At 35.9% G+C, this 24,362-nt stretch overlaps 1 protein-coding gene across 38 annotated transcripts in view; it reads right to left on the reverse strand.

Moving 5' to 3' along the window:
* Window positions 1–24,362, reverse strand: part of PTPRD (protein tyrosine phosphatase receptor type D) — a 2,322,816-nt gene that overhangs the window by 1,699,915 nt on the left and 598,539 nt on the right. The window lies entirely within an intron of this gene.

Below are 24,362 nucleotides of genomic sequence, written 5' to 3' on the forward strand. Positions count from 1 at the left end.
AAGAAAAATCATAGACAATTAAATATTTAACTTAAAATCATGCATCGAACAGCAGAAAATTGAACTGGGTGACAAAGATCAGGTGGTCTAATGATTGATTGGTCATGTGCTCCTAAGTTCCAAAAAGAAATCACAAACAGCAAAATTTCTACCATTTATTAAACACAAAGAACTAAGCATTTAGGGTTTATCATGATTGCTTATGTCTGACCCAAATATCCTTTCCCTCAGACAACCAAGCTTTTTATGTTTCTTTCTTCCTAAAATGTTCCTTTGCTGCCTATCCAAATTTTATTCATTCTTTCTAAACCAAACTCTGAACTCACCTAATGTATGGAGCCATAATCTTTTTTGCATTCATAGACTTGTTTTAGTATTAACACATACTTCATCATGCATTTTCACATATGTACCTTTTTTCAATTACATCTTTAGTTCACTGAAACAGCAATAAAGTTCTATTAATTTTGTGTATATTCAGAAATTCAGAATTAAGTAGACTGGATTAAGCAGGGAAAAATTATATTTATATAAATATAGTACATTTGTGTATAGATAGGTGGAGAGATATATATTACTTAGTTGATGGAAAAGATTTGATACTATACACTATATCTAGAATGATCAATGGAAAAATCTCTTTTGACTGATCAAGAAACAACTTCTGGTTTTGAAAGGAAGGGACTGCTTTTCTGTCTAATTTGGCAAACATTTCTTGCTCAGGACTAACAGACTACTACATTGAAACTAATTTCTTCTACATGCCTTTAGTGAATAATGTTAAAATCTAACAAGTCATTTCTAGAAACTTCTGCTGAACTTACAAAGCACTTAAGTTCTGCAGAACCTAAGCAAAATAACATGTATTGAGTAATTACTGTGCCAGATGTCTTTTGTATATTGTTGATCTTTTTCTTTTTTCCCTATGATTAATGCAAACTAATCAGGTAGAATTCATTGGTTTCTCTTCCTTTCAGGTGAGAAACCTGAAGCAAAGAGATTTTTGAGTTACTTTCCAAAAATATCCTAATCAATAAATGGTAGAGTTGGAATTTGGAAGTCTGACTCAGAGCCTTTTATTCTAACTAAAATTACATAGTACCTGTCTACAAGTCACATATTCTAGTTAAATGGGGAAGGGAATTCCAGAAGGAAGGGATAAGGAAAATATTTCACACACTGATGAAACGTGGAACTGACTTCTTTTTTTTTAAGCCAGCAGCAGTTACTAAAGAATTTCCTGGTCATATCCCTTCCCCGATATGCTAAAGGCAGTTTTAGAACCAATGTTTTCATGTAAACAAGTCAAACATTATAAAAACATTATCTAGATATAGAATTACCTTTGGGAGTTTAAAAAGAAAAAAACAACCTTATTTCTAGATATTAACATAGGCATAACAACATTATCAAACATGTTTTTGTTACTTTAGAATTTAAATTATGGAATTTAACTTTAAGTAAGATTTAAAAGCTACGGCTTCCCTTGTAGCTCAGTTGGTAAAGAATCTGCCTGCAGTGCAGGAAACCCGGGTTCCATCCCTGGGTTGGGAAGATCCCCTGGAGAAGGAAATGGCACTCCAGTATCTTTGCCTGGAAAATCTCATGGACAGAGGATCCTGGTGGGCTGCAGTCCATGGGGGTGCAAAGAGTCCAGCACGACTGAGCGACTAACATTTACTTAAGATTTAAAACAGCTTTTAAATTTGATCTTTACCTCTCTGCTCTTGAACATCTTAAGCATTTTTATATTAACAAATACAGCATCTGTAACAACAGTATAATTTTGAGCTTTTAGTGCTATGAATTTCACATTTCCCTAAGCCAACCCTGTTCCATAAACTGTGCATGCTTCAGACACTAAAGCAATATTTAAAGATGGTGGGGTTCAAAACTTATTCATGGGAATACTGCTACCTTTTGTTTCTAGGGGCTGATTTACAAGCTGTTATGTCTTTTTCTTTTTTTAGCCACACCTCACAGCACACATGATCTTACTTCCCTGATCAGAGGTTGAATTGGTGTAGTGGAAGTGCAGAATCTTAACCACTGGACTGCCAGGGAAGTTCCAGTGAGTCTTGAAAAAAAACACTTCCAAAACAAATTATAGCATGCATTTAACTTTGAGATTATTGCCAATAACGTTCTCCCCTTTTAAAATTTAGGAAAAAATGAGTCTCAAGCACATTGAATTCATGGCTCAGTTTTATTCAAGTTGTTCTTAGAACTTGTGGGGGCTTCCTTGGTGATCCTGTGGTTAAGGTTCTGTGCTTCTAAATGTAGGGGGCTCAAGTTCAATCCCTCGTCAGGGAACTGAGGTCCCACATGCTGCATGACATGGTCAATTTTTTTTTTTAATTAAAAAAAAAAAAATGGGTTTTTCTTCTGTTTTTTGAAGCTAGGTTTCCTGTTATTTCTTTTTGCTTTATTTCTTTTGTTCTACACTATTATCATTTTCTGGCACTTCTTATTTTGCTTTTAGTTTTCACAGAAAAAGTGAATAATAGACTCTTATCCACAACATGCACACACAAACAAGAACAATGTGTGGGTGTGGGTGTGGGTGTGTGAATGTTATTTAAGTTTAAGGTCCTTACTTACATAAGATATGCCATGAAAAACTTAGAAGGTCATCACTAATCTTCATACACACCAAATATTCTTTAAAAAAATTAATGAATATCAGTGTTACAAATTAAATTTTATCTCATGGTCACTGATTTGAATTCTTAGGACAGTGAAACTATGAATAGGTAACAAAGACCAACAATTAAGAAGACATACAATATTGGGGAAAAGGTAAAATTTATTAAGTATGCCTTCTGATCTATAATGAAATAAATCATATAAAAGAGGGAATTTCTGATGGTTATAAAAATATACAATAAAGTAAGTGAAATGTTTTAAAAAAGTATGTGCACTCATTTTGAAAATTCTTTAGCCCCTTGTAATAAAGGATACAGATAGCTAACATGCCTTATCTGATAAAAGATACATATATACACATAGTGCTTTCATAAAAAGTTCATAAAATATAATCATGCAACCAATTGGCCTCAATTCATAAAGTTAAAACTAACTCTGTATCACACTGAAATTTGATTTTTCCTATAATAATCTCAGATATTTATGATTTAATTTCTAATCTTCCCTTAAATCATAAATATCTGTCCCTGCCTTTGACTCTTCTCCTAGTCTGTCTCAGCCTTCTCACTCTTCTTAATGCCCTACCTACCCTTGTTAATCCCAAGTTAACCTCTTCATATGCCTTCAAAACAAAACCTTTATCACCTCTGTCCCTGCTAACTGAAAACGCTAGATCCACCTGACATTCTACTTCCTCCATTCCAAATTTTATATTACCCAGCTCTGACAACTTGATTCCCATATCAATGAAACTCCTAATTAATGGCTTTTCAAATTAATAATAGTTTATTTTGTTAAAAAATTTTTTTAAATGGGTTGGAAAAAAAGAGAAGTGTATAAAAAGCAGTAAGGCAGCATGCTTCTGAGGATTAATTATAGAGTACTGTCCAAGAACCAGAAAGAACCAACTGAACCAAGAACCAGAAAGTCTATATCCTCATCTGTCTGTTTAAAAGATAGGAGTATATATATACCCATCTAAATCATGGGATGGAATATGTTTCATAAATAATCATTGCTGATTCCTGCTGGCCTGTAGGTCTAAAATTAGGTCCACTGTTAGATACTCATAGGCAGCTGACAGCATACCAACTGCCACTAATATTGCATATCTTTCAAATGAATTCAGTATTAGATATTTCAAAACCTCATATTAATTTATTAATGCTTTTGATAAGAACCAGAGCAGGTTAGAGTGGACAGTGTACATACATTAGCAGCATCTCTGCTTTCTAAGGTCTGCGTCCATCCCTTTTGCCATGACATTTCAGAATCTCGGACACACAATTGGTAGCCTGTTTCCAGCTAGATGATGACCAAAGTGTTACCCATCACGCTTAATTCACTGATGTATCTGGAAAGATAGGTCTGGCTAAACTATCTAAGACTGATTTTTGTGAAAGTGAAAGTGTTAGTCACTCAGTCATGGGGACTGTTTGCGACCCCATGGACTGTAGCACGCCAGGCTTCTGTGTCCATGGAATTTTGCAGGCAAGAATATTGGAGTGGGTACCCATTCCCTTCTCTAGGGGATCTTCCTGACTCAGGGATCAAAGCCGGGTCTCCAGCATTACAGGGGATTCTTTACCATCTGAGCCACCAGAAAGCTTGTTGGAATTCAAGAGTCACATCAGATGACACTCCACCACACAATGTGAGCTGACCATTCAGATATCAAACAGTAGCAGAAGACCACTTGTACATGTTTAAGAAATTTGATCAGGTTTCCACAAACTATATAAATATTCTTTTGAAACAGGAAACAAATACATTTATTTTACACTTAGTGAATGGTTTAATTAAGACAAGCTTCCCATGGGAATAGACCTCTAATATTTGCGAGGGCAAAAATCATCTGTTGGAAAGTGTGTCAGGTATCTTACATACATGAAGATGTTTTGTTTTGCTTTATTGCCATTGTTGTATCTAGAAAATGATTCCATGGACGGGGACTTGAAAGACAGCTCAAATTAAGTATTTTAAAAGAAAAAGGAAAATAAGGAAAACAAACTAAACCTTTCTAAACTTTGCATTCTGTGTAGTTATCATTTTTCTCTATTTTTTGCTTCTCAGTCATCCCCTCTTAGAAAAGTAGCTTGCCTTTACTGTTTTCACATCTCTTCATGGCTTATGCACTTTCTCAGAGATCTAGGCATGGACACTGCTACAACTGAAGCTGCCGATGACCACCATATTGACAATTCTACTACAGAACTCTGTTATTTTACCTTTTATTTAACATTTGGTTCTGCTGACTACTGTCATTATCTTAAAATTTCTCTCCTAAATCCCATGACACAGTGTCCCTATAGTTTTCTTCCTATCACTCTGGTTATTCCTTTCTAATTGCTGATGTGTACCTCAAAATATTTTTCCCTCAGCACTTCATTTTGACATTTTGCCCTTCTCATTACATACAGTCTTTCATGATGGCTTCATACAAAGTCATAGTTTCAAAAATATTACTAATAAATTCCACATGAATAGCTCCCAAACCTATAAATCAAAATTTACTACTGGACATTTATGTCTGAATGTCCCAAAGAGGTTTCCCATTCAACTTGTAAAAGTGTTCGATCATCTTGCTTCTATTAATCTGTTCTTGCAATCTTTATTTCTATGAACAATAATAATATATAACATTTTCCCACATTTATTCTGCACTTCACACTTGTAATATCTTTCTCATTCTACAATCTCATAAGGGAGATATTAATATTATCACCACACTGAAGATGAAGAAAATGATGCACGAAACGTCAAGTTACCCAGCTCAATTCACATAACTAATAAAAATTGGGTCTGAATTGCCTACATACTTAACCACTATATGTTGAAAGATATTGTCCCACTTGCACAAATTAGACTCTTTGAATCAACTGAGATTTCACTTTTTTACCTCAGAAAGCTGTCATCATTCATTTTCTAGATTATGGATATAAAATATTTATTGTCTCCATTTCTTCCTTTCCATCTCTATGGCTTCAACTTTAGTTTAGATCTTCACTTCTCATCTTCATTATTTGAATAATTATGGCTCTTTTTACTAGCCCTTATACAGACAAAAAACTTTAATCTCTGGTCTTGATTTCAAACACTTTATTCTGTTGCTGTTTAAGATCAGTCTATATAACTGGGAAAAAGACATATGATGATGAAGAAAGTTGACCTAAATACCACCTTCATTTCCAATTGACCATATAAAAAAGGCACATACATAGATTTGATGGGCACAGAACTCTTAGCACCTTCCACAGCACAATTTCCTAAGGATAGAACTTCTAACCATCAAAATTATGACTGAACTGTCAAAAAACTGAAAATCTATAAAAAGTCACCATTCTATCTGTACTTTGACAACTTAAAGTTCTCATTCACATACATAAAATAATACAAACCATGGTTTTTCTCTCCTGGAATGTCCAAGGCATGCAAACTGTCTATGTCCCCACAGGCACTTATGATCACGATATGCTAAAACATAGTTATGAGAAAAAGGGGTCTTATGAGTTTTGTCTGTCAAAATTAAATTTTGCTAGTCTCTAGTATCTGAATATGTTTATACAGAAATGAAATGGAAGTTGCATTAAAGATTGTGAAGAGTTACTTAACTTAGTCAGATTATCATGTGAATTCAAGAATATTTTATTTCAGTTTCTACCTGAAATAACTTTGCCTCACATAGAAAACACAAAAACTAAAACTAAAAACACATAAACTAAAAATATTTCTGTGTCCTAAGAAAAGTCACTACGCTTCTATGACTCCTTAACTAGAGAGTAGAGGTTAGCAGATGAATTCTAAGGTCTTTTTCTGCTCTACTCTTCCAAGTTGGGTGGATTTTTTGAGTTGAATAAAATTCCTTTGGTATCACCATCAAATCAGCAAACTGTTTTGCTGGTTTAGAGAATGAAGAATTAAGAAATTTATGATTTACAGTTTGAGCTTCACAATTTGAATTGTTTTCATTTCCAATGCAAACAACTCAGAAGCTTTAATGCCACTCCCCTTAATTACCTGCAGTAAATGGGTACTCCATCAGAATCACAAAGACATGCACATTGTTTTCAGTAACAAATGTCTGTCTTTCAGAGTAAGGATATAATTGGAATAGAAAAAGTGAATGATAGCTGCAACCTCAGAGTTTGGTAAAACTCTGCTCAGAAAAAAATAAGCTTGAACTAGAGGAAGTGGTGAGATGAACAAGCATTTTTGGTTTAAAAGATCAATAAAAATGAATGCACTGATGTAATGTTCCTGACCAGAGAACTCAAAAGTGTTTCCATTTTGTTTCAAGTCTGATGTCATTGAATTAAGAACGCTCACACAGTCTTTATGCAAGCAGGATGTAGCTTTGAATAAACAGACATCCAGCACATTTGACCATTGCTCAAAACACTTAGATGCATCTAATAGGGAGTCCTTAGAGCAGACTTCTACCCAAACCACATACTGAAAATTCTAATTATACATGCAACCACATCACTACAACCTAATTGCCACTATCCTGAATGTAGGATGCGATAACGGCTTATCACCCTTATTTTTCTCAAATAAGCATTAGTGATCCTTTCAATTTAGCAGACTGCCCAGGACTGTTGGGAGAATGAGCAGCAAACTCCTTAGCAACCTGAGGCTACAAATTAGTTTGTGCTGGCTTGTTTATGGAGCTTACTTAGTTAACTTTTTTCCAAACCAGTGGATATCTTAAACATTTCCTTCCCTAACAAGGAAAAGTTCTTTTAAAAAATGAGATTCTAAAACAATAAAAATGATAAAGAAAAAAAAATGGGAGAAAGGATTTAGCAAAAAAGGTATTAAATTTAGAATTAAATTGAGCACTGATAAACCTCACTGTTAAAGCCATTTAAACAAATTGAAACGTATGCTTCCCTCTCAGTTTCACACAAAGTGCAATATCCCCTACTTTAAAATTAGATAAGCTGCTTAAAAGCTATTACTGTAAAACTCCACCTTCTCGCTAACCAAATTTACTGTAATGTGGGTGAGAGATTTTTTCTTTCACTATTTCTATTTGTCGTTTTGAAGAGAGTGATACATTTAAAATGCTCATGTTCTTAAAGTAAATGCATTTCAATGTTTTTGAAAAATTAAGAATGTAAAAATATACAGTAGCTCCATAAAAAGACATGCTTTCTCTAGAAGAAAAAATACATTTAAACAACACATGAAAACACATTATGCACTAGTGAAAGAAAATAACTTTTAAAAGTAACAATTGTAAATGATATTTTATTTTTTCATGCCCACACACACAAAAATCTGCTTTGAGAAATATATAGTTGTGCCTTGAGACAGTTTGAAACTATGTTAAAGACAGAGAACTGTATCACTGAAGCATTTCCAGTTTTAATTTTAAATGTGCTAGAAACAAAATAAGTAGAAATATGAAATTCAATGGAATTGAATTCTGGGAAAGTCAAACTTAAAAGAACTAGATATCTAGATCTTAACTACAGAAAGTAATTTTCTCAGGTGGTAAGTCATTATTTTTGAGATCTAAAATAAAATAAACCTATGAAAACAAGCCTACTATATTTTTGATCATCTATTTGAAGCCTGTTATTCATTGCTGTCTAAAATTGAGGGGTAGGGAAGGAGCAAAACCATCCTCAATTGCTTTGTTTAAGCTCCTACAAGACTCACTAAAAGATATACTATGAGCAATAAATCCAACTTAAAAAATCTCAGCAATCTGGATATCACAAATATGAAAATGCTACTAGCTGGTTTAATCTTATCAAATATTATAACTTTTTTTGTATGATCAAATGCATGAAATGATTAAGTATATTAAGAATTTTTATTACCTAGGGAAAAAAAAAGCTGCTGTTAAGACAACTTAAATAAACCATAAAGTTCAGATCCAGGCTGTCACCCATTAGCAGTTGCCTTCCCTGTGAATCCTAAATATAATGTATGATCTCATTCGCTCACAGCAAAATACCATCCTTCTTAGAAGTACATCCTCAGTGACAGCATTTCTGGAATGTCATTCTAGCTCAAGAAAAGCAGCATCCGCAGTACTGCACAATCAGCCTCAGAAGTATTGCTATTTAGAAGCAGAACGACAATGAATAATGGTAAGAAATAGGGCACTGCCCCCATGGGAATGCAGCAGCAGAGATAGCAAAATACTTAAACTTCCGACTGCATTTTCCCAGAGACTTAAACGCCAGCAAATATGGCCCTGTAGGCATGAAAAAGATTTTTAACCCTCTTTTCCCCTGCTCAGTTGCCACAAGGGTCATTCTCTATGTGTAATTTAAAGTTTATCCCATTTCTGGCTCTACTATTGTACATTTTGAAGACTCAGCAGAAAGAAGCATGGGGAGACCGAAGACTCAGAGATCAATCCTGAAAGTAGATTAAGCTATTAGATATAACCTATTAAAACACCATAGTTGGCCAACTTAGTTAAGTGTAGCCCAACAGAGCTGTTGAAAAGAAAACCTATTTATCTAGACGGTTTCCTGAGAACTCAGAAAGCTGCTCTTTCAGGTGTAGAATTCTGCTCTCAGAACTTTTACCTGCTACCTTCTGCTGTCATTCTTATTAAGACACAGTCACCCTTAGGAAGGGGAACAAGATGGCAATTAGTTGGATGGAGAACACATTTGTATCTATGAAGGAGCTGACAAAGACTGTGCCATTTGCAGAAGGTAAAATCAGAGAACCGAGAACCAGCAGAGAACAACCCAGATGAGGGAGAATTCCAAAACAGTAAGATTGAGGGTTGTCTCGGTATGCTTATTTTGGCCCCAACCTTGAAGTATACTTTTCCTCTCCCTACCCTGCCTCATTTTCACACTAGAGGTAAAGAATCTCCCTGCAATGCAGGAGACTCGAGTTTGATGCCTGGGTTGGAAGATCCCCTGGAGAAGGAAATAGCAGCCCTTCGGGAAATCCCATGGACAGCCTGTAGGGCTACAGATCATGGAGTCACAGAAGAGTCAGACATGACTGAGCACGCATGTATTATAATAACATTTACCACCCAGAACTTTTTACAAACTTGAGAATATTTTATTTTCAAGAATTCATTGCTTTACCTAATAAAAATATATTTCTGAAAATAAAATTTATCAATTCCCCAGAATGTGAACACCTGAAGAATTTGAGTCTAGAAAGAGCACAGTTAAAATGAGAATACTTGAATTTTAATCTCACCTTTGGCACACACTAAACACGAGCATTTATTGAGCTTTTGTGGATTTCATTTAGTTTCTCGCTTATACAAAAGAGGGCAGGAGAGACATCACCTCTAAGATATCACAGAGCTCTAAAACACACTAGACTGTTCAAAATTAATTATTTTCTGGATAGGGATTAAAGAAAATATCAATTTTGCTTCTGCCTTTTGGCAAGGATTGGACATCAGATTATTTCTGTTTATGACATGTATACATAAAACTAATATATACTGGTCACAGAGTGATTCAAACCATTTGGGTCTGAAAGATAGCACATCCTTTGCATTACTTAGAGATCACAATTACTTTTGGGCAAGACAGCAATTGTGATATTCCAATCACAAAATTAACCTTTCAAAGTACTCATTTATCCATGGAAAGTCCTGCAGAAAATATTTAGTTGGAAATCAACTTGGGACTAGTCCCAAGTGGGACTGGGATTGTAAATCCTCTCAATGAACTTCTCTGGAATGCATGGGTTAACTTTGGGGATCCTATGTGCCTTCTAAAAAATTTATAAAATTTTACGTGAGGTGAACATGTGCATTTCTCTGAGATATTTCATAGCTTAGATCTGCAACTCAAGTGGTTTAGGATGCAAAAGAGAAGAGGTAGTTCTCACCTGAAGAGCAACATGACAGAAAGAGATAAGACAAAATGTGACGTTTCTGGAATGACATTCAAGATTTTTTTTAAAAAATGGGATCTGGTCACCCATATCTGCAAAATTCCAAAGACTGATTTGCCTTTTGCAGTGTAAATATCCAAATGAGTGAGTGTGCATAAACAATTAAAATTCCAAAGCAGATACTTTGATCATAAACTGTGACAATTGTGACTTAAATGAACTCTCTCATTTTGATTACTGGTTATTTTTTATGCTTTGTTACACAGCAACACAAATTTTGAGTTTGCAACAAATATTTAAGCCTACATCTTCCCTTCCTAGAGACCTTAACATAAAAGAGAGGACGTCAGTTTGAGGTAAGTCATAGCAAGTATTAGGGAACACTTTTTCCTCTTTTGCATCCTGCCATCTACTGTTGAAAACATTTGTAATACATCAGAACTGTTGCTGTTTAAGTGGGCTTCCCTCATGGCTGAGACTGTAAAGCAACTGCCTGCAATGCTTGAGACCTAAGTTTGAACCATGGATCGGGAAGATCCTTGGAGAAAGGAATGGCCACCCACTCCAGTATTCTTGCCTAAAGAGCTCCAGAGACAGAAGTGCCTGGTAGGCAACAGTCCATGGGATCTCAAAGAGTCAGACATGACTGAGGGACTAACATACACACACATACACACAAGTCATGTCTGACTCTTTTGCAACCCTATAGACTGTAGCCCTCCAGGCTCCTTTGTCCATGGGGTTTCTCAGGCAAGAATATTGAGGTAGGTCTCCATTTCCTACTCCAGGGGATCTTCCTGACCTAGGGGATGAACCCATGTCTCCTGCATTGGCAGGCGGATTCTTTACCACTGAGCCACCTGGGAAGCCTAACTGTGTTTGTATTTTAACAGGAATAAAATAATAGAGTCTAAGAGTTAGAACTGGACATGGAGTAACAGACTGGTTCCAAATGGGAAAAGGAGTACATCAAGGCTGTATATTGTCACTCTGCTTATTTAACTTCTATGCAGAGTACATCATGAGAAACGCTGGGCTGGATTAAGCACAAGTTGAAATCAAGATTGCCAGGAGAAATATCAATAACCTCAGATATGCAGATGACACCACCCTTATGGCAGAAAGTGAAGAGGAACTAAAAAGACTCTTGATGAAAGTGAAAGAGAAGAGTGAAAAAGTTGGCTTAAAGCTCAACATTCAGAAAACTAAGACCATGGCATCTGGTCCCATCACTTCATGGCAAATAGATGGGGAAACAGTGGAAACAGGGGCTGACTTTATTTTTTAGGGCTCCAAAATCACTGCAGATGGTGATTGCAGCCATGAAATTAAAAGATGCTTACTCCTTGGAAGGAAAGTGATGACCAACCTAGATAGCATATTAAAAAGCAGAGTCATTACTTTCCCAACAAAGGTCTGTCTAGTCAAGGCTATGGTTTCCACTGGTCATGTATGGATGTGAGAGTTGGACTGTGAAGAAAGCTGAGTGCTGAAGAATTGATGCTTTTGAACTGTGGTGTTGGAGAAGACTCTTGAGAGTCCTTTGGACTGCAAGGAGATCCAACCAGTCCATCTTAAAGGAGATCAGTCCTGGGTGTTCATTGGAACGACTGATGCTGAAGCTGAAACTCCAATACTTTGGCCACCTCATGTGAAGAGTGGACTCATTGGAAAAGACCCTGATACTGGGAAAGGTTGAGGGCAGAAGGAAAAGGGGATGACAGAGGATGAGATGGTTGGATGGCATTACCGACTCGATGGACATGAGTTTGAGTGAACTCTGGGAGTTGGTGATGGACAGGGAGGCCTGGTATGCTGCAATTCATGGGGTCGCGAAGAGTCGGATACAACTGAGCGACTGAACTGAACTGAACTGAAGAGTTTTTCCTTTGAATAATTCTTTGTGATGAAATAATACTGAAGACACTGTAGATTATAATCAAATTTTAAAAAATACAATTAGTGCTACTTTTTCCTTTATATTACAAAATATAACAATAAAGTCTTTGATCTAAGGCACCACATCCAGAGGAAATTTTCACATGTAAAAATGGAATCAGACTTGGTTTATACAATCTTCCCCCATAAAAAGAGATTCAAACTTGATGTTCAAATTATAGTTGTATAAACAAAGACACAAACAAACAGATTGAAAACACAGTCATTGGTCTAATCAAATAATTTGTTCTCATTTGCCTTCCTCAATGTTCACAAAGGATATCTCATTTGGCCATCTATCTGTTAGATTATTAATATTAAACTCAATGCATAATTTGGGAATTGAAGCTCAGAGAGACTGGCAAATTTTCTCAAGTATGCAGAGCTGGCAAGTAATAGAGCTGGGACCAGTGCAAACCTTTCAGAAGTTAATAGGGCAGACTTTGTGCCTTCATGGAAATAGACACAATTTTAAATCACAAGCTTATCATCTATGCAACTGATTATTTGGGGCTATTCAACATTCAACCTCCCTTTTGCTGCTAGTCTATAAGGCATTTCGTTAACAGTCAACTAATAATTATGTTTCCAAAATCTCCATGTCACAAAGTGATAACTTCTCTCTCTACCTATCATTCCAGATGGTGGATACAGGAAGGTCTGACGGCCTATTTTGGGAAAGAAAATGCATTCAAGATTTACAGATGAAAATAAAGTCTTCAAAGTAGTTTGTCCTATCCCTTTCTCCTATTCATATTATAAGGAGATAATTTAGAAAACATCTATAACTTTTCTTTAGCTTAATTATCATCCTTTTATTTTCCTATAAACAGTTGTTAAGAATTTTTTTCAATAAAAGCATAATTTGTGAAAACTTAATAATTGGAAAAATACTTAAAATGGAGAGGGGAGAAATCAGGTTTAAATATTGGAAGAACTTCATATAAACTGAGAGTCTGGCAGCAACTGAGTTCAGTTCAGTTCAGTTCAGTTGCTCAGTCGTGTCCAACTCTTCGCGACCCCATGGACTGCAGCACACCAGGCCTCCCTGTCCATCACCAACTCCCGGAGTTCACTGAAACTCATGTCCATCGAGTCGGTAATGCCATCCAACCATCTCATCCTCTGTCATCCCCTTCTCCTTCTGCCCTCAATCTTTCCCAGCATCAGGGTCTTTTCAAATGAATCAGTTCTTCACATCAGGTGGCCAAAGTATTGGAGTTTCAGCTTCAACATCAGTCCTTCCAACAACTGAGTGGACACCTATAAAAATGACTACAGTATTAGTAATCTGTCACTCTATATCCTTGCTTATAGAGAACTAGTTATAGGGTAAGCTTAAAACAAAAATACATATCATAGGAATCTTAATACTAGATATCTTTAAATTCACTATCTGTGATATAATTTATGTGTATATTTTTTCACCTATCATTTTCAGAACAATTTCTAGGCAATTTGGAATGAATGCAAAATAGAATGAATAAAATTTGGCTAATTTGGCTAATGTACCATTAAGCTCCATAAATTATGTTGTACTATAATAACTACTATTTAAATATATGTAATTTGTTTGATACTATTTCTTAAAATGTACAGATGACTACCTCAGAAAACGTGCCTTAGAAAAAGAGAGACATATGCTGTAAAGGTATGGCCACTAGTCTGCGCTGTTGTATAAGAAATATTCATTTTCATCAAAGAGTTTCTTAAAATGAACTAGCTCCGTTTATTCTATATTAAGAATCACAACTATCAGATCTCAGGTTTATATCTGCAATTTTCTATAAAACATTACATGGCAAGTAAATATTGGGAAAAAAATATAAAGTCTTGAGTGTTTCCCCTTTTCTTCTAAATTAAAAAAATTACATAGTTAATAATATAAAATTTTGCTAATTTATGAAATATGAAGTATGTTAAGCTACATAATAATGACTTCTTTTAATTTGATACATTATGCAAAAATTTTTTAGCAGCTGAATGCAGATAATGATCAAATAATTTGCTTGTGCATATTACTAAGAAACCACCATAAATAGCTTCTATAGATGGTCTCAGTGATTTATGGTAAAACACATATATTAGTGATAATTTTTACATTAAGTTTCCAATTATTAACTGCTTTCTCAGTTATCCATAAACATTTTTAGATTTGTCAGTTAAAACAAATTATACCTTTGGATCTTCATCTATGAGTGTCTTATACTTCACTGACAAACTTGAGGAACTGTTAAAGCCTCAATACTTAAAATTATTTCAGGATTTGGAAAAATGGACATTTTAAACTAAAAGTAATATTGTAAAATCTTCACCCTTGCAAAATATTGTTTAAAACACCCTTAATTATTTTTGGAGTTTGCTTTTCTTAAGTACATGACAGGCTGAAAATCAGAATATTTCTAAGTGTATTAGAAGTTGTCTTAGGGTGCTTCAACGTTTTTCAGAAAAATGTGTATCTAAATATAGATATTATTTACTTGCAACTTCACAATGATGTATTTCAGAGAAAAATATACTCAATCAAACATGAACCATTTATCTGCAAAGATATTATGGAGGATTACACTTAGAAAAATTAATATCCCCCACTCAGTTAAATGAAGATGAAGAAGTATATGTTGTTATTCTGGACATTTCTACAGTAAAAACAAGACAGTTGAACCAAATATTTATCTTGTTTAAAAAAGAAAATTCTGCAAAAGCTGTGCTAGTCTCAAAACACTACTATACCTGTCATATAAAAAAATCTGTTTTGCACACTCAATGAAAAACAACTATACTTATCCAAACTATTCTATTAAAGGTAATAAACAGATCAAACATATATGAAAAGTGGCTAGTCAATTTAAATGCCATTGATATTTTGCTGCCATGGATATTTTAGTACTCAAACATCTTTTGACATGTTGTATGTATAACAAGGAATATTTAATTTTTAGAAAGGATAACATTATGGCAACTCACCTATAGTATGAATATTGCCACCTATAATGCATATAAGCTAAATATATTATCTTATAATCATAAAATTACAATGTCTGAAGACTATAAATGTGAAGGAATAACACTCATGTGTGAATCTTATTCCAACCCTTCAATAAGTATGTGCCCTTGGGGTTGTGCCATAAACTCTTTGTATATCTGTTTCCTCATCTATAAAATGAGGATAATGATAATAATTATCTTACAAGGTTATCATGAAAGCTGTATATATATATATGGGTATATTAATTAATCAATTAATTGATATATATTATTAATATATGTATATATGGGTATATTAATTAATCAATTAATTGATATATATTATTAATGTATGTATATATGGGTATATTAATTAATCAATTAATTGATATATATTAATTATTAATGTGTGTGTGTGTGTATATATATATATATATATATATGGAGAAGGAAATGGCAACCCACTCCAGTGCTCTTGCCTGTAGAATCCCAGGGACAGAGGAGCCTAGTGGGCTGCCGTCTATGGGGTCACACAGAGTTGGACACGACTGACGCAACTTAGCCACAGCAGCAGCATGCATGTGTGTGTGTATATACACACACACACACACACACACAAAGTAAGATTGCGTGGCTTCCCAGGTGGTTCAGTGGTAAAGAATTCACCTGCCAATGCCAGAGATGCATAAGATGTGTGTTTGATCTCTGGGTTGGGAAGATCGCCTGGAGAAGGAAATAGCAACCCATTCCAGTATTCTCTCTGGGAAAATCCATTTGACAGAGGAACCTGGCAGGTTACAGTACACGGGGTCACAAAGGATGGGACACAAATTATTAACTGAGCACACACACATGCATACAAGATTACTCCTGTAAAAATTTCAGTATACGGGGCATCCCTTGTGGCTCGGCTGGTAAAGAATCCACCTGCAACATGGGAGACTTGGGTTCGATCCCTGGGTTGGGAAGAAACCCTGAAGAAGGGAAAGGCTACCCACTCTAGTATTCTGGCCTGAAGAATTCCATGGACTCTATAGTCCACGGGGTTGCAAAGAGTCGGACATGACTAAACGATTTTCACTTTCACTTTCACCATTTACTACACATGCAGTGATTGTTGTATATTCAGTACTATTATTCATTAGCTTATTAATTTCATGTATTGATTGTTAGATATGCATTATTATTATTAATTTAGTGTATTAATTTGGAAAGATAAAATTCTTCAGAGCAAACCAGGTGCATAAATTGCAGCCAAAGAAAATATGCTTATTTGCGTAGTTCGGCATCTCTGGACTTTTAACACTACCCACGTAATTTTTTTCCACCATTGAGGCTCCAACATTTACAGCCCTGCCAAAATCTTGTTTTGACTCCATAAGTATGAAAACACTGGAATTTCACTCTTCATGTGTCACACCACCATATGCAAAATAGGATACCACTGAAAATTTGAGTTTTATTCCTACATAGTCAACTTGTATTTGGATGCGAATACTTGATCCATCAGTTGGTTGGTCATAGGCTATTCATTTAATTTTATAAAGAAATAGTTACTTCACCTCTCAAGGATTACTGTGCATGTGCAGTATAGCACTCAGTCAGGAGCTCTGTGATGACCTACATGGCTGCGATAAGGGGTGTGGGAAAGAGGTCTAAGAGGCAGGGGATATATGCAGACATGTTGTTGTTCAGTTGCTAAGTCATTTCTGACTCTTTGTGACGCCATGGACTGCAATACACCAGGCTTACTTGTTCTTCAATATCCCCCGGAGTTTGCTCAAATTCATGTGCATTGAGTCAGGGATGCTACCTAATCATCTCATCCTCTGCCATCCTCTTCTCCTTTTGTCTTCAATCTTTCCCAGCATCAGTGTCTTTTCCAATGAGTTCAATATATGTATATATATAGCCGATTCACTTGTTGCAGAAACTAATGCAGCATTGTAAAGCAATTAGACTGCAATTAAAAAATATATATATTACTATCCAATTTCTCAAAATTGTTGCAAGCAATCTAGGTAAAACTCCTAAATCAGTACTGTTAGCTCCTTCTCACTACTTATCTAATCTTATTTATTTTTGCACCTCTTCCCAACAGAATTGCCAAGTAATCCTCATTTCAAGTAGTTCCTATTACAACTGAGTAGACTTCCTAGTTTCCTAACACAAAGCATTGGCTGCCTACAGTTTGCATGTTTGCTCTGCTCTTGACCATATCTGTCAATTTCTTGCTACAAGTAGGAAACCCATAAAAGGTACCCTAGGTGAGACAGTTGGCCACATTTCCATCGCCATGTTTTCTAACAGCTGGGGTCTACTACTTTCTCGACCTTCTGCTGTGTTGTGTTGCTTTCCTTAACCTCAGCCCTCACCTGCTCTGTGTTCTTTGCACTAACTTGCTGACCTTGGCTTCTTAAATTATTACAATCTGTTCATCTCTTGGTCAACAAGTGCTCAAGATTCTCTAACCTTCAGTACCTTGGGTCTGCTTATTGATTTTTAAATCTAGTTTATATCCATGGGCTTTTACTTATGCGTATACTTTGGCTTCTGGCTTCTTAAATAATCTTCAAACTGTGCTTTTGGTCTCACCCTTGCCATTTGGATTGATTCCAGCTATCTTTTCATCTGTACATTCACTGCTTCATTTTGGCTTCCAGTTTCATTGCATATCTTGAACCCTGATTTCACCATTGATCAAGTCTCATCTTTTATATTCTAACTTCATAAAATACTCTTCTTACTTATAACTACTCTGAAAGCTAGAGGAGGAAAAAAATCTTTGGAAAGGTAGGATGTAAATCCATGGCTAATTCATTTCAATGTATGACAAAAACTACTGTAATGATGTAAAGTAATTAGCCTCCAACTAATAAAAATAAATGGGAAAAAAAAAAAAAAACTATTAGCATTTACAAAAGCGAGAGTTTCCCATAACCTTTGATTCTTATATTTAACCCTCTTAGCTCACAGCTCCTTGGCACCAAGGTAACAAATAGTGACAGTTAATCCCTCCCACCCCCTAAAAGTAATTTCCAGGTGTTTCTTACATTAAAATGCCAACCATGTGTACCTTAAATGGTAAGCCTCCAAAATAGATCTAATTTTTAAGTCAAGTTGAATAAGCAGAAAGAACAACCCAAAGGTGGTGATGGGATGATTACTTGGCATTAGGATGCCTCGAATTACACTAGAACCGGAAGCCATCTGAGTTAGTAGGGAGCAAGTCTGACACTAGATTAGTTCAAGGGCAGGAGAGAGCTGCAGCCCTTGAATGGGGCAATGAGGAGGTTGCTGGAAAGAAGGTTCAAATGTATCAGATGGAAGTGGCAAAAGTAAAAAGGGAAAAGCAAAGCCTCAGAAGAAAAAGCAATGATGTCAGTTTCAAGCTGTCACAGGTTCTGGTACCTCTTCCACGTGGCCTCTGAGGAAGACAGAGGCAAAGCGGGTGGGAGCTGGAATGCATCTGTGCGGCAATCTCCTGCAGCCCCCTCATTTTTGCAATACTTTTAACATATACCTCATTTCCTTCCTGCCACTGTGGGTCCATACTTAGAAACTTTGGCCCTGCATGTTCAATGCTTTCAGAAATAGTAGCTCTCTTAGAACATACTGAACTGGATTAAAAGCAGCAGCTTCTCTGGAAAAAAAAATTCACGCGTGCGTAGAACACACTGCCATCTGTTCCTTTTTCCACTTTAAGTCAGGTTCCCTTTTTTTATACCAAGTGACGCAATGCTGCCAAAGCTTTTGGGTCAGTGTTCATAGTCAAGAGTTATGAAGGAAATCTTCTCAAGAGAAGTGAAGTTACTCTACACCATGTGAGGGATACTCTGAATTTTCCTATGGTAATTTTCAGCAATTACACGTGGGTCTCAAATACTTTTAATAAGGAATAACATTATATATTAAGTAGGGTAGGTTTTATTTTAAATATGTTTTATGTAGTGTTCATAGCAGTAGTATTTGTAAACACCCAAGTACCAACTCCACTATAGAGGACTAGAAAGGCTTGTAGGCCAACTCTCAGTACATAAAGTAGCAAAATGCTTACCCCTGACAAAGGCTCTTTTTTTAAAATTTTTTTATTTGTGTGTGTAGGCATATGTGTGTGTGGGGATTTTTAAGTTTTTCTTGAATTTGTTACAATATTGCTTCTGTTTTACCTTCCGGTTTTTTAGCCATGAGACATGTGGGATCTTAGCTTCCTAACCAGGTATTATACCCCCATCCCCTGCATTAGAAAGCAAAGTTTTAACTACTGGACCACCAGGCAAGTCCCAACAAACACTTCTGAGTGAACCAATTACTCAAGATTCATCTTAAGGTAGCATGACCTATCTCAAATTCAAGTAACTTCTTTTTATGCTTCTCATAATCTTATTATAGCACTTTTTCATGTATTTATTTACATCAGATTGTATGTTCTGTGAAAACCAAGACTTTATCTGTTGAGTTTACTCCTTATTTCAGGAACCTGGAATGACAGGTTCCAAGTAAATGCCCACTGAATTAGAACTCATTAATGTCAATGTAAAAATGAAGTTGGTTTGGTATAATAAACCTGGAAAACCTTAGAGAACTCTTTGGAATAAGTAAAAGTATGTCTTCAAAAAATTATTACCTAACAAAACCATTTAAAAATTTTCTACAGAATTCTCTCAAATGCATATCCTCACATTATTAGTAAACTTTGCTTTTCAGTCTTAAAATTAAAATATCCTGCCTGATATTTTAGGAGTTGTGGTTCATTATACTCTATTTAACTATGATTTGTTAGAAATGTACATAAAGTCAAATGTTGAATCACTTTCCTGTTTCAACTTTATGAAAAGGGTAAGCATTGCTGTTGTTCAGTCGCTAAGTCCTGTCCAACTCTTTGTGATCCCATAGATGGCAGCATGCCAGCTCTTCTGTCCTCAGCTGTCTCCCTGAGTTTGCTCAAATTCATGTCCATTGGGTCAGTGATGCTATCTAACTAGCTCATCCTCTGCCACCTCCTTCCCTTTTTGCCTTCAATGTTTCCCAGCATCAGGGTCTTCTCCAGTAAGTTGGCTCTTCCCATCAGGTGTCCAACGTATTGAAGTTTCAATTTCAGCAACGGTCCTTTCAATGAATGCTCAAGGTTGATTTCCTTTAGAATTGACTAGTTCATTCTCCTTATAGTCCAAGGGAATCTCAAGAATCTCCTCCAGCACCACAGTTTGAAAGCATTAATTATTTGGTGTTCAGCTTTCTGTATGGTCCAGCTCTCACATCTGTACATGACTACTGGAAAATCCACACACTGACTATATGGACTCTTGTTGGCCAAGTGATGTCTCTGCTTTTTAATATGCTGTCTAGGTTTGTCATAGCTTTCCTTTCAAGGAGTAACCATCTTTTAATCTCATGGCTGCAGTCACCATGCACAATGAGTTTGGATCTCAAGATAATAAAATCTGTCACTGCTTATACTTTCCCCCTTCTATTTTCCATAAAATGATGGGGCTGGATGCAATGGTCTTAGTTTTTGAATGTTGAGTTTTAAACCAGCTTTTCACTGCCCTCTCTTATTCTCATCAAGAGACTCTTTAGTTCTTCTTCACATTCTGCCATTAGAGTGGAATCATCTGCATATCTGATGTTGTTAGACAATTTTCCTCGCAATTTTGATTCCAGCTAGTGATTCATCCCTAAGAATTTTTCATGATGTACTCAGAATTCAAGTTAAATAAGCAGGGTGACATATAGCCTTGTCGTACTCCTATCCCAATTTTGAACCAGTCAGGTTCTAATTGTTGCTTCTTGACCTGAATACAGGATTCTCAGGAGGCAGGTGAGATGATCTGGTGTTCCCATTCCTTTAAGAATTTTCCACAGTTTCTTGTGATCCACAGAGTCAAAGGCTTTAGCGTAGTCAGTGAAGCAGAAGTAGATGCTTTTTACGGAACTTTCTTGCTTCTTCTATGATCCAATGAAATTGGCAATTTGATCTCTGATTCCTCTGCCTTTTCTAAACCCAGCTTGTGCCTCTGGAAAATCTTGTTTCACATACTGTTGAAGCCTAGCTTGAAGGATTTTGAGCATAACTTTACTAGCCTGTGGAATGAGCACAACTGTACAGTAGTTGGAACATTTTTTGGCATTGCCTTTCTTTGGAATTGGAATGAAAACAGATCTTTTCCAGTCCTGTGGCCATTGCTGAGTTTTCCATATTTGTTGACATAATGAGTTCAGTGCTTTAACAGCATCATCTTTTAGGATCTTTTAGGATCCAGCTCAGCTGGAATTATGTCATCTCCACTAGGCTTTGTTTGTAATAATGCTGCCTAAGGCACCTTTGAGTTCATACTCCAGGATGTCCAGCTCTTGGTGAATGACCACACCATTGTTGCTATCTGGGTCACTAAGACCTTTTTTGTGTAGTTTTTCTGTGTATTCTTGCCATGCATTCTTAATATCATCTACTTCTGTTAGGTCCTTACCATTTCTGTCCTTTATTGTGCCTATCGTTTCAAGAAATATCCCTTTGGTATCTCCAATTTTCTTGAAGAGGTCTCTAGTCTTTCCCATTCTTTTTTTCCTCAATTTCTTTACATTGTTAATTTAAGAAGGGCTTCTTATCTCTCCTTGGTATTCTCTGGAACTTTGCATTCAGTTGTGTATATCCTTCCCTTTCTTCTTTGCCTTTCACTTTTCTTTTCTCAGCTATTTGTAAGACCTTCTCAGACAACCATTTTGCCTTTTTGCATTTCTTTTTCTTAGGGATGGTTTTAGTCACTGCCTCCTATACAGTATTATGAACTTCTGTCCCTAGTTCTTCAGGCACTCTATCAGATTTAATCCCTTGAATCTATTTGTCACTTACACTGTATAATCATAAGGGATTTGATTTAGGTCATATCTGAATGGCCTAGTGGTTTTCCCTACTTTCTTCAATTTAAACCTGAATTTTCCAATAAGAAACTCATGATCTGAGCCACAGTCAGCTCCAGGTCTTGTTTCTACTAACTGTATACAGCTTCTTCATCTTGGGCTACAAAGAACATAATTAATCTGATTTTGGTATTCACCGTCTGGTGATGTCCACATGTAGAGCCATCTCTTGTGTTGTTGCAAGAGGTTATTTGCTATGACACTGTTTTCTCTTGGCAAAATTCTGTTATCCTTTGCCCTGCTTCATTTTGTCCTCCAAGGTCAAACTTGCTTGTTACTCCAGGTATCTCGTGACTTCCTACTTTTGCATTCCAGTTTCCTACTGATGAAAGGGACTTTTTTTTTTTTTTTTTTTGGTGTTAGTTCTAGAAGGTCTTGTAGGTCTTCATAGAACCATTCAACTTTAGCTTCTTTGTCATTAGTGTTTGGGGCATAGAGTTGGATTCCTGTAATGTTGAATGGTTGCCTTGGTAATGGACCAAGGTCATTCTTTCATTTTTGAGGGTGCACTCAAGTACTGCATTTGGGACTCTTTTTGATCATGAGGGCTACTCCAGTTCTTCTAAGGGATTCTTGCCCACAGTAGTAGATATAATGGCAATCCAAATTAAATTTGCCCATTCTCATCCCTTTTAGTTGACAGATTCCTAAGATGTCAGTGTTGAATCTGGCCATCTCCTGCTTAACCCCATCCAGTGTACCTTGATTCATGGACCTAACAGTCTAGGTTCCAATGCAATAATGTTGTTTACAGCATCAGACTTTACTTTCACCACCAGACACATCCATGACTGAGTGTTACTTCTGCTATGGCCCAACCATTTCATTCTTTCTGGAGCTATTAGTAATTGCCCTCTGCTCTTGTCTAGTTTATTGGAAACCTTCTAACTGGAAGAGGGTTTCATCTTCCAGTGTCATATCTTTTTGCCTTTTTATACTCTTCATGAGTTTCTTGAGGCAAGAATATTTGAGTGGGTTGTCATTTCCTCCTCCAGTGGACCAGGGTATGCATATGTAAAGCCTATTTTTCATAAATATTAAAACATTTTAAATTGATGAAAATCATCTATTATCTCATGCTATGATAAATGTATCTCAGGCATAATAAAAGTTTTTATATTCTCACAGCAGATTTGACACCCACATAAAAAAGAAAAAAGATGCAGAAGCCACTGAAAACTGTGTACCTAGTATATTATTCTCCATAAGTATAGAATGAAGTCATTTTTATTTTTAAGCACAGGGTTCATTTTGTATGTAAGAGAAGAAAAAGAGAAGAATCTACAAAATTTTGATGCAGAAAATTCTGTTTTAGGTAAACATAGCTTACTTATAATTTGGTAATTACTGTTCTCTACTATTCCCTGAGAGTATTAGACACATTAACCAGTACTTATTCATCTCCCACTGTGAGCCCTCTCCCAGTTAAAACATTTTAATCCATATCTTCCTGTTTTTAGTCATGATGTGATTTTTTTTCTCTATCTTGTTAGTGACCTTATCAATCTTTCTTTTCCTATATCAAGAAGCACTGCTTTGCCTTTCCACTGCCAGCTATCCTACTCTCCTATGAAACATAATTGTGTTTTAATTATCTTTGTATTCAAATAAAGAATGGCAACAATATTTAAATTATGTAATTCATATATAACTTAAAGTTATACCACTGTTATCACCGATTTTCCTTGGTTAATTACTTAGACTTCCTTCTGATGATTTCCATTGCAATGCATCTTCCAATAGCATTTTCACAGGCCTCAGGGGCTGCTCTACTCAGCCATACAAATCAATAGTTCCTCTATCAGGATTAAAGTACGCACAAGGAGGAAAGTTTCTTTAAAAATGAGCTCACTCAGAGTGAGGTTAAAAAAGGCACTTGCTTAGCAGCAAACTCCCAAAAGCAGCAGCACAGAAGGGAGATGTGCTAAGAGTTGGAATGGTGTCATTTCCCACCTTCAAATCATCTGTTCAACTGTAAGTTGAAAATACTGAGGAACCTGCCTGTAAGGTAAAATCAGGCCAAGCTATGCAAAAGAGAAGAAACTGAC

This window comes from Odocoileus virginianus, chromosome 18 (genome assembly GCF_023699985.2).
Source record: "Odocoileus virginianus isolate 20LAN1187 ecotype Illinois chromosome 18, Ovbor_1.2, whole genome shotgun sequence".
Lineage (NCBI taxonomy): Eukaryota > Metazoa > Chordata > Mammalia > Artiodactyla > Cervidae > Odocoileus > Odocoileus virginianus.